Source organism: Electrophorus electricus, chromosome 4 (assembly GCF_041902795.1).
Source record: "Electrophorus electricus isolate QZ-2024a chromosome 4, ASM4190279v1, whole genome shotgun sequence".
NCBI lineage: Eukaryota > Metazoa > Chordata > Actinopteri > Gymnotiformes > Gymnotidae > Electrophorus > Electrophorus electricus.
In genome coordinates this window covers 11,390,513-11,402,159 of record NC_137500.1, presented here as the reverse complement: position 1 = coordinate 11,402,159, position 11,647 = coordinate 11,390,513, and the positions used below count along the sequence as shown (strand labels likewise).

At 44.6% G+C, this 11,647-nt stretch overlaps 1 protein-coding gene across 8 annotated transcripts in view; it reads right to left on the bottom strand.

Annotated features, from left to right (window-relative positions):
* Positions 1-11,647, bottom strand: part of plxnb2b (plexin b2b) — a 94,259-nt gene that overhangs the window by 62,871 nt on the left and 19,741 nt on the right. The window contains exons 2-6 of one of the 8 annotated variants that reach the window (XM_035535967.2): positions 9,827-9,862; positions 9,408-9,422; positions 3,897-3,974; positions 3,673-3,743; positions 3,162-3,269 (exon numbers count right to left, since the gene is read on the bottom strand). The exons of 2 other annotated variants lie outside the window; for them this stretch is intronic. The gene's annotated coding sequence lies outside the window, so the exon portion shown is untranslated. The remainder of the gene's footprint in view (positions 1-3,161; positions 3,270-3,672; positions 3,744-3,896; positions 3,975-9,407; positions 9,423-9,826; positions 9,863-11,647) is intronic. 5 more of the 8 variants (XM_035535975.2, XM_035535978.2, XM_081712374.1 and 2 more) reach the window with 5 other exon arrangements.

The following is an 11,647-nucleotide window of genomic DNA, read 5'->3' as shown; positions in this document are numbered from 1 at the left end:
CTTTCTCAGCCATGCATCATGGCAATGTGGAAAATAAGGAATTATAAAAGCAGTGGCCTAACTTAACTGCCCTAAACCCAGTTAATGTCTTGGTCTTGGTAAATGGTTGAAATTTATACCCCACACACTACCCATCACTAACACTCCTTTTTTCAATAATACTCCACTGACTAAACTTAGCATATATGGCTCATAACCATAGTATAATTCCTTACCAGTTGGCGTCTCATTTCATACCTGAACAGCAGGTCCCAGTTTCCGCTCGCACAAGCCCAGCAGAAGCTGGGACCCACGGGTGGGTGTGGCACAGCAATGGGTGAAGGGAATCCGATCTCTCACAGAGGCAGACAGGCAAGCAGATACGCCTGCGCCATAGCAGAATAAACCCGGAGGTACCCATGAATGAAATGACAGGATTACCGGTGCATTAGAAAGCCCGCCGAGATGCCCGATAATGTTGTTTATGGTCGAGCATCACACTGTTAGTATGGGAGACTCAAGCTGTTCGTCTAATGAAAATATGGGCAAGCTTTTCAGAATCGCCAAGCAGAAAATTCAGAAACACAGGTCAGGCTCTCTCTGGTGCAGCAGAGGCTGACGGGACAGTAGGTAAATTAGCATAAACCCTAAAGATAAATGCTTTTTGAAATAGATGCTAAAAAATGGGGGGCCAGGGTGGTGGCCATGGGGCACTGTGATTGGCTCACTAAGAACAGGATTATTGTTGTGTCAACATCCCCCACAGATAATAGTAATTACTGTTCTTGGTTCAGACTCTTCCGATGAGAGAAAGGCATTGGCTTAGCTGACAGCCAAAGCCTAATTACCGTGAAAGGCCAATTACCAGCTCCATTTCATTATTTAGATTTCTCCATGCAACCAAATAAAAAGAGACTCATGTAGCCCAGAGCACCAACACTGGTGACAGCTGTGTACAAGTATCTGAAGAGAAAAGCCGAAATTCAAGTAGTTGGCAATTTGTCCATATTCTTGTGAACGCAGCAACATTCTGAAGGTTTGCAATAAGGGAAAAGATGCAATGCCCACCATGACTGAGCGCGCATCATCTTCCTGTTTGGATGACTACTTCCTGTGGCATCCACTCAGGAAATAATAGTCATATCCTGTCTTCCTCTCAACTGCTCACAACAAGAAAATGCTATATATTATTCATTGTTATTCAAAGCAGTGTATAACAACAGCATTATCTGTTTCAGAGTGCCTGCATCTGCCTAAATATGCAGTTACAGAGATGGCAATTTATGTCCCTAAACCTTTAAGTATGTCTGGCAGTGATCTGAAAAGTGGCCTGACGTCATCTAGCTTGATCTGGAGCAATACAGGGAGTCCTGTCAGCAGCCTCGGTACAGGGAGATAGGTCTTTAGCTTCAAAACAGACTCACAGTGAAATCGGACTCAGGCCTGATCTAGAGAGAAATTAAACTCATTCCTGCTATAGATGTTTCCCATCCATCACTCCCACCCAGCAATGGTTAGAAAGAGACAGAATATGTGAGGAGTCATATATGCACAAATGAGACACATGGACACAGTACTAGTTGCTTATGAAAAAACTGACAGAATCCGACAGGTTTGAGCATGCGTCTGCCTGCACTGAAAATGCAACTACTCTGGAATTTTTGTGGCGATCACTTTAGAACAAGTCAGCAATGTCCTTTTGTTTCTGCACAGGGGGAAAAAAAACACCAGCTTTCAATTTTTATGCCCCCAAATATTGCTGAGCTGTGAAGAACTGCCTTCGTGCTACATGATCGTGCAAGGGGCACATGAGCAGGAGCAACCTGATCAGTGAGAACCGGACAGCAGTTTTTCACCACCACCAACCACACTGTTCAGGGGCTTAGCATCCTAAAGCTGGTGAGCCATCCCCCACCTCCCTTTCACCCCTATATTCCTACTTCTCTCACAAATTCACAACCCTGCCCTGTCCAAAGAATCTCTTACAAACTGTCATGTACCAGTGGTAATGTAGGAAAAGATCCAGAGAAGGATAAGGGGTTATGCAAGACCAGTATCACTTGATGCGTGATCTGTCTTCACCCGAAAGCCTTGAACCAACACTGTGCGGAGGGCCGATATGAGCACCATCTGTTTATGATGTGTACTCTCTGTCTCCGGCTGTGTTAAATCTCTCCATATCTAAAGCTTTGCCAGCCCCTAAGAGTGCCTCGCAGCTCCCTAATTCAAACACAGTGAAATAGGCTCATGTTCCTGTTCGCTGCACTGAGCAGGCGCCTCATGCTCAAGGCCAGCAAACTGTTCTCTCTGAGCTTGCGGAGTGCACCAAGGCACTCCTGTGGGTCCATGCCAAAGTGCTTAGCATTTAGATAACATTTGTGCAGGAAGGGACTGGTCTGCGGCAGCTTGAGAGAGGGGCATCGGGAGCCCCCGAAGGATGCATCCCGTCCTGCCGTGCCCTGGCAAAGAGGGACGTAGCCCAGGCTGCCGTGACAGCTTGGATCCTCACAGGGGGTGATGGGATACTGGAGGAGAGGAACTCACATTGGGCAGAGGGAAGGGTAGGAGCGAGCGAGGTGTTTTATAATATCTCCCACCCTGCCGAGTGCACAGTTGCTCATGGAAAATTAAAAACAAGCGCAAATGATGACCAGCATAGTTGTTCGGTTTTCTCCCTAATTGCTCTAGGATTATGGTTGGCCTTGAGATGAAAAAGCAAAACCACAATTTTGCACAGATCTGGAGTGTAGAAACAGCACACTATTTTAGGCTGAATTATACATCATTGATCAATGCACCATTTATGTTAAGAAAGAATTTGTATTAGCTGTGCCTAATTTGTTAGGAGAGGGAATGTACTGAGGATTCCAACTTATTAGACTTATTGACAAAGCAAAATGCTAGAGCAATTAAAAAAATATTCATAACTAAGAGCAGAAAGAGGTGTAAAACAAACAGCAAAGTTATGATTAAGGTTTAACATGACTCATACAAAGTAATTTGCAGACCTCAGGGCTCAGATAAAGAGCTTCAAATAAAATCACTTATGGACATATTTCTGAGTAATTTTAATATTTTCTTTTACTTTGAAAAAGACCAGAACCTAAATTTAAAATGATTCATTTCAAATGGGAAAAAATAGCTATTTAAACTAGCTATGAAAGCATAAGAAAAGAACTAACCTATTAGACCAAAACTGTGTTCCTTCTAGCCTTCTGTCTGGGGCTAGTGCTTCATTTACCAATTAGAGTAACAGCAGGGGGAAGCTCTGCTGTGTAGAGGGTTGTCACCTGTCAAACACACACACACACACACACACACACACACACACACACACACACACACACACACACACACACACACACACACACACACACACGCAAAGCACAAAACACAGAGTGAGGGGAGAGAAAAGAAAACTTCATTCCCCACAAATGATGATTAGCTCAGGGTCCAAACCCCCCACTGAGGCCCCAAGTGGAGTGACTGACAGCTGCGACCCCATGTGAATATGGAAGCCATCAAACTCCATTGCTTGTGCTCAAGGGAGAGAAGGCCCGGGTGATGTGCAAAACGAAGACTGAAGAGAAGGAAGCATTTAAATCTGCCACGAAAATCTCTCACACATTTTCCAGCTCTTAAAAACCAAACACACTCCCAGGATGCACTGCTTAACAAAAGCTGAGGCACCACCTGCTAGAGAGAGGCAGGCGCATCCCATCCTCTTCCATCCCGACAACACTAATACCAGTGGGCTTATTGGCCTAGTAGAGAAAGAAAGTCAGAGACAGAGAAAAAGAGTTGGAGAGAGAGAGAGAGAGAGAGAGAGAGAGAGAGAGAGAGAGAGAGAGAGAGAGAAAATGAGAATAAATATGTGAGAACAGAAGACAAAGCAATACAAGGAGATTAGAAGGTACCAGCATGGAGAGGATCAAGCCTTGCTGTTCCTGAGCCTCACACAGGTAGACTCTGCCGAGAGCTACATATGGACAGACCTGCAGCAGGAAGGCACAAAGCCAGGGAAAGGGCAGTGATACCAAACCAGTGATGCTCAAAGAAATTTGTTCTTAAAGAAAATGAGGGCCTAATGAGAAAACGGGAAACTGAACAATATTTAACATTAATTATTTCATTGCGCAAAAGAATCTATATATCTGAAATATATATGATATATGAAATATCACATATATTTCTGAAAATTCAGAAATAGGTAAATAGGTCTTAAAGGTCACTGCGTGGGCAATCATTTCCCCATGTCTTGTCCTATGCCGTGAGCTTTAAGACCTATTTACCTATTTCTGAATTTTAAGAAATATATATGATCATCTTATAGAGACCAGAGTAGATAAATTGACATTATTCATATACATTTACCAGTATACATAAGCATTACTTTTAAAACATTATTTGAATAGTGTACCTATAAGCCATAATCTAGCTCCTACTAGTTTTTAGCATTGTCTAGCTAGCATGATAACTGCCAGACTACAACGAATCATAAATGTGATTTTTGCATGTAGAGGGGCCTGGTGCAGAAACAGGTGGGCTTTAATGTAACACTGTTGAATGTGCCATAGTAGTTAAACCTCGCCAAGATACAAAGTACTCAAAGCCCATTTTTTCGTGCTAACTGGCCTAGTAGAAGAGAGCAGACAGTGCACGAGAATGGGAGGGAAACTCTGGCTGTGGAGGGCATGTCTCATGTATTATGAAGAGGGAGGCTGGGATCATTCATGCTTGACAGCTTCCTTCATGAAAAGATGTTAATTGTAATCTATAATGCTATAATGCTGCCCCATAGTTATTTTATTTATTATGATTATACTTAAGCTCCACCATCTTGACCAAATAAAGAAACTTGCATGACATGTGGACATTTGGTACCATGCTGCTGTATAGAACATACAGAGCCTAAGACAAGTTGAGAAGAGATTAACGTCTTTACAGAAGCTTTAGGTTTTCCTTCTGCTGAGACAAATAAAAGAAGGCAGATACAAACTAGCAGTCTTTCTGACTGTACATTCTGCTTGGCTTCAGGCTGTTGATGAGAAGGGGAGATTGAGCCTGCAGCCAGTAAGCCATGGTGGCAACCTCATTTTAGAGGCCACAGGGAAAGAGAAGGGATAGCGAGCTAGAAAGAGAGAGCGAGAGAGAGAGAAAGAGGAGCAAGAGAGAAAGAGAGATCAAGCAAGCGAGAGAACACGCAAGTGGGAGAGCGAGAGAACAAATGAGAGAGAGAGCGAGCGCAAGAAGCCCAGGTGTGGAGCAGGTGAGGCTGACCACTGCATCTCTCTCTGTGAGAGGCGACCTCCCATCTGTCCCTGGAGAGCTGAGTGTGACAGCTAAACAATCGCAGCCAGTAAAGCCCTAACGAGCTAGGAGAGAGAGGGAGAAGAGGCTCAGCTAATTATGGTGGCCCCTTTTTCCTCTCATCTCACATCCCTCTTGCCCCACAGTCCTCACTACCTTACCCACCCCCCCGCACATTCATTCTTTCTATATGTCTGTCCCTCTCTCCCACTATTACTCCCCCTGTCCCACCCCCCTCTCTCCGAGTTGGGCAAATGAGGCTGGAGTGGGGTTTCTCCTGGCTGAGCTCCAAACTTCCCACCATCAGTGTGTTGCGTATCTTAGTAGGAGAAGGGGTGTTGGGAGGAAAAGAGGAAACTGAGCACAGAAGGAGAATCAAGATGAAAAGTGACTAGTGATTGAGAAGGGACGACAAAAATGAGGTGAGAGTGCAAAGGATAGAGGAGACGGAGAGTGAGCCAGAGAGGTAGCACTGAGCTGGGAAAGACTTCTCCTCGGCTTGGCAAGATCGGCCACTTGGAGAGGGCGAGCTCCAGGACAATTAGCATCTCAATACCTCTCATGGGAGCATTTGTAACACCAGCTACACACTTGAAACATCCCTCTCTCTTTCCCTTTAACTCCCTTACTGCCCACTGTCATTGATTTTGGAATCTTTTGTGGAAGCTTTAGGCATCAGTAGGTTTGGCCCAACACACTGTAATTAGATCCAGTGTATCTGTAGTAGTTTAGATTACTATTTACCTGTTTCATGTGATCTGTTTAATGAGGTATATAATTATGTGCTCATCATCATCATGATGATCACGATGCTATGAATTTTATTTAGTTGTTATTGCTGTAGACTATTAAGTGATTTCAATAGTTCTTTGAACTAGTTTTTAAGAAAGGAAGTAGAACAGTGTATGGCACAGTTATGTAGTCCAAACAAAGGTCAAGCATTTTTATTGTTTATTTTTGCTTCTAGTGGGGAGTGACTTATGATTTATGAGGTTACTACAGCACTGAATAAACAATCAATCAATGAAATAATCCTGCTTTTATATCTTCAGGCCACAATCACACAGCCTGTCTTATGAGCCCTAGATGCGAGGGTCTAGGCCTTGGGACCAAACTTGCCATTTGCTGTGACCAGTTTGTGTCCCAGTTCCCACCCAGCCAAGTGGACCAGCAAAGGGCCAGCACTGCAAGCATGTGTGAGGGATCACCACGATCCTCCTGCTGGTGATGTTAAAACTGATTCAAGCAATTTTCTTTAAACCATCTCTCTTTTGTAAGGTCAGGTGACCCAAGTTTCTGTTCATGTGCCATGAGATCTGTTCATGGTGCCGTGAGATTTGGAGGCAAAGCAAACTCACACTGGAGACGAGAAAATACAGATCTGGTCTCCAAACAGTAGGGCAGTATTTGAATGACAGAGATTGAGTCTGCTGCACTGCCCATCGACCTTAAAATTATAGTCCAGTTATGCAATTCTCCTAAATTGAAATGCCAGTCTTTAAAGGATCCAGATTCCTTGCTCAAGCCAATTTGGTGGTGTGAACAGATTCAAGGGTACTGTACTGTGTGTGTGTGTGTGTGTGTGTGTGTGTGTGTGTGTGTGTGTGTGTGTGTGTGAGAGAGAGTGTGAGAGTGTGAGAGAGAGAGAGAGAGAGAGAGAGAGAGAGAGAGAGAGAGCGAGCAAGCATGTCTGTTTGCAAGAAAGATGTGATGTTTTTATTTAAGGCGAGCTTTTTGGGTAATGTGTATGCATAGGTGTTTTCTGTTAGTGTAGAAAAGAGGAGAGACCCCAACCGGACTCTTCAATCACACAAAGCCATGGTAGCCATAGGCAAACATTACCAATTAGATACAGACTGCATCCAACCCTACCTTCATTAGACTGCATGCATGCTCACACACACACACACACACACACACACACACACACACACACACACGCGCACACACGCACACACGCACACCCCTAGCTGACCCTGACTTCATTAGACCAAGAGGGCAGTTAATCTGACAGTCTACAGAAGACAAGATCACCCACTCTACCCCTCCCACACCCCCCATCCTACCTCTCTCTCTCTCTATCACACTCACACACACACACACACACAATCTGTGGCAGGGGTGACCGGGGCAGCATCATATCCACATACACGATGTTGACGGCAACAGGTGCAGTGGCCAGCGGCCATACAATCAGCAAACAAACAGGCAGCTTAGAGCAGGACAAGTGAAGGGAAGCTTGGAAGGCAGGGGCAGTGGGAAGGAGGAGGAAAGACATTTTACCTTCTTGCAACATGCATGCAAAAGATGCTTCAGGGCCACTATGGAGCCCCTGCTAAAATACCACTGTGGTTATGTGGGTGGGTGTGTGGGTGGGTGTGTTGCTGTGATGGTCCGGAAGGCTTAATTAGTCAGTGCTTTAGAATAATCACACACTCTAGAAACAAAAGTAAAACATCTGGTTAAAATGCACAGAAATATGCAGATTTCTTTTGAAGATTCTGAATGTCTCCTGATGGTCCCTGGTCTGTGTACTTGTCTATTTGAATGCACTTAAGAAAGCATGAGAAAAGCAAGAGAGATATAAAGTGTGTGTGTGTGTGTGTGTGTGTGTGTGTGTGTGTGTGTGTGTGGCGGGGGGGGGGGGGGGCTAAACCAGCTGGCCTTTGATTGTAACCCAAGCCATCTTCTCCCTCTTACCCAGTAAAAGGGATGAGATGCTTTCAGCTCATCTCCAGTTTCAGTTGGACTCCTCTATCAGTGCTGAGGGAGGCTTATTCTCCCCTCCATCAAATGCACCACACACTTCTCCCACAAGTGTGTACACCAGCACATTTATGTGGGGCGATGGGCAGTACCCAGTACTACTGACCAGCAATGAGAAAACAACTACGGATTTTCATCAGAGACATGCCCGTCCTTAAACTCAGGAGAAATGGAAGGGGGTGGAGAGAGGGGGGCGTAGTCCGATTTCACTCATCTAGTTGCTAGTGGCTTATTGATCGCACACAGCGACTCTCATAGCCATTCATCACAGGTTACTCAAGCTCTTAGATGTGTGTGTGCGAGCATGTGTGTGCAGGCGTGTGTGCACACTGTAGATAACTCCAGTGATAGCTACTCCCAGGGAGCTGCTGCAAGCACATCCATTATTCGAACAATGAGCTGCACCGTGACCTGCAGGACAGCGCAAACTGCTGCGGCCCTATCCAGGCTTGCCTCCTGTCCTCCTTTACACCAGCGGGAAAAATGGCCCATTTGAGAAAATAATAAATAAATAGAAGGAGGCATTGTCTTCTAGAGTCAGCCAAGTGCCACTAGCAAAGCTGCTTCATTGCAGATAGCAGCACAACTGCCTGCAAGATGGCCAGGTTGCTAAATTATGCTCTCTGTGTGTGTGTGTGTGTGTGTGTGTGTGTGTGTGTGTGTGTGTGTGTGTGTGTGTGTGTGTGTGTGTGTGTGTGTGCACGCGCATGTGCATACGCATGTTTGTGTGCAGACAAGTGTGTGGTAGTGGTGAAGGTGGTGGAACCTGTCTAAAGGTGCAAAGAGAACATAATGAGTAATAGTTGGAGTGTAAAGAAATATGTGTGTGTGTGTGTGTGTGTGTGTCTGAGTAAGTGAGGAACTGTGTGTGAGTGTAATTGAGGGGTGTGTGTGTTGGGAATGGGAGAGAGACAAAGAAGAATAATTAGAGCTGCTCAGGGGAAAGTGCGTCCAGGCCCTGAAACTTGACGCCCAAACTTCTGCATGACATACTGTGCTCTTCCCCAGCCCCGCTGACCTAATCAGATCAAGTGCTGCCAGCTAAGAGGGCAGATCCTGAGAGCAGCATGAGAGGATGATGGAGAGAGACAAGAAAAAGATGAAGAGATGTGGCCTTTGCTTTAACTTTAAATGGCTACCACAGACAAAAAAACTTTTCAAATTGCACTCTCCACATAGCCTGAGCAGTCGGGATGTGTGTCAGGCCAAATAAAGCTTTGCAGAAGCCTTATCGTGGGATGGATACTAAACAATCCAGATGGATACTAAAGAAAAAAAAACCCTGAACAGCCAGCCAAGCTTATGGCCTCTCGCCTACAAGGCAGATTACATCTGAATGCAGCTGATCTTACCTTTGCTTGTGCTCCCTCAGTTAGGCATTTGCAATTCACAGGAGAAAAGGAGAGGGAGAAAGACAAGAGAAACAAGAAAGAAGGAGGGGTGGAGAGAGAAAGAAGTGCAAACAGATAAGGAGAGGTAAATTGAATTAAGGAAAGAAAAAGTTCTCTTTCTCAAGAAACGCACCATTGATTTCCTACTCTTCTGGAAACATTTAATGAGTACAGCCTCATTTGACAGTGGGAGAGAGAGAGAGTCAAAGAAAGAAAGAAAGAAAGAAAGAAAGAAAGAAAGAAAGAGAGAGAGAATCACAAGACTTTCCCCCCTAGGAAAGCATTCAAGAACCGTGACGGAAGGCAGGATGGACTGGAGCCTACTTAACGTGAATGACAGATGTTAGGGGATGGGAGAGAGCAGTATCCCATTATCTTACCTGAATTAAAGCCAGAGCGAGGTGCTGGAAGGAGAGCTGTGGAGAGCAGAGATGACAGCCGTTACAACTCTAACACAGTCCGCTCTCCCATAGGTTCGATGCAAGTTTGAAGATCATCAATATATGTCACAAAGTAAGTAAAGAACTGGAATCACAAACTTTAATCTTCCTCAAAATCAGTCCTAATCAGTTGGGTAAATGAGCTCACCGTGTGACAGATACGGATTAATCAAAGCCTGAATTATGCATCCAGCTGTTCTGCCAGATACAGTCAGTCGAACGTGTGCTTCAATTTATGTAAAGTGCTTTTTGAAGGGGAAGGAAAAACAGGCTGAAATGTTCAAGGACCATTAGAGGAGCAAATTGTGGCTGTAACCAGCAAAAGCTTAACATCATTCTCCTAAACCTCAAGCCATTAGCTATTACAACCTAAAGCATAAGGCACAGTACTACTCACAGCCATTACAGTGATCCTCTGGGTTTGTTATTTGGCCCAATGTAGTTGCACAGTTATGTACTGAACCTCAATCTGCATGCTCACAATGAAGTGAACTAGGCCAAAGCTTGATTTGGAAGCTATTTAGAGCAATTATGCTATCCCCCCGACAGCAGATGAGACATTTCAAACACAAAGATAATTGCTCCACCTCAAGCCTTCAGAGTTTTAGAGTGCAACATCTAACTTTTGTCCAGAGCCACCCTGGTTCTAGACTGCTTGGGGGGGTTGCAGTAAAACATATATGTGATGTCATTTACACATCAAAGTTGCCTTGGGCATATCAGGAATATCAAACAAGAAGGGGTTATTCTATTTTCATTGGTAACTCAGTGGCGATATTGATGCCTCGTGCACCTTGGATAACCCTTGAAATACTGCAAGATCTGTGAACTTGTTTCAAAAAGAAAACAGTAACCAGCATTATATAGTGAAAGATATTTGGAGTTAATAAAACAAAATCTGTTACTATAATCTTAGGGCATTGTCTTAATATTTACTAAAATAAAAGGTTTTAAGGCAAATATAAAATGTTACACAATTGGCTACATTGTCAAGATGAAGTAGTAGTGTCGTTACCGTGTGTATGCAAGCTTAAACTTGTAAAGCTGTTTAAACCCAACAACCTGCCCTAATAACTAGCTAAACTACCTCTCTTGTTTGCAACAAAGCTTAAAACACATCTGCTCAGCCAAATAAAATAACTTCACGCTTTTATCTAAAGCAGCTTACAATTATGACTGAGTACAACTTGAGCTCAGGAACCTAACAATGGCATCTTGGCAGCGGCAGGGCTTGAACCAGCAACCTTCCAAATACAAGTCAAGCACCTTAACCACTGAGCTACCACTACCCCCGTTAAACAGCAAAAACGCAGTTTTGTGATTGGTTTGGCACAAGTTAAAGAAAAATTGCTTTTGGTTTGTTTGGGGGCAGTGGCAATGCTCCGGCCTAGTGCCGGCCCTGCCAGACACTCGCTCCCAGAGGGAGAAGAGCTGCCCGCTATGAAAACATTGAGCAAAAGAACCGTATTCAACTCAGACCAGATCCTGTCACTGAATCGTAATATGGTCTACAAACACAACAGTACAGACCTCCACGGGAGACTTCCTCACGCGCTCTCAGAGCTGAGAAGAAGGGAGGGGGAAAGTGAGGTAAACCATGTGCGAAAGGTTGACCGTGGTGTTCCCGGGAGAACTGCAGTGGGGGAAAGGGGAATCGGAGCACTCATGACTCGCGAGAAGCCCATCTCGGCGTTTAATATTTATGGAAGGGGAAGGAGCAAACGTGAGTAAGAAAAAAAAAAACAACCAACAGCCGTGGGA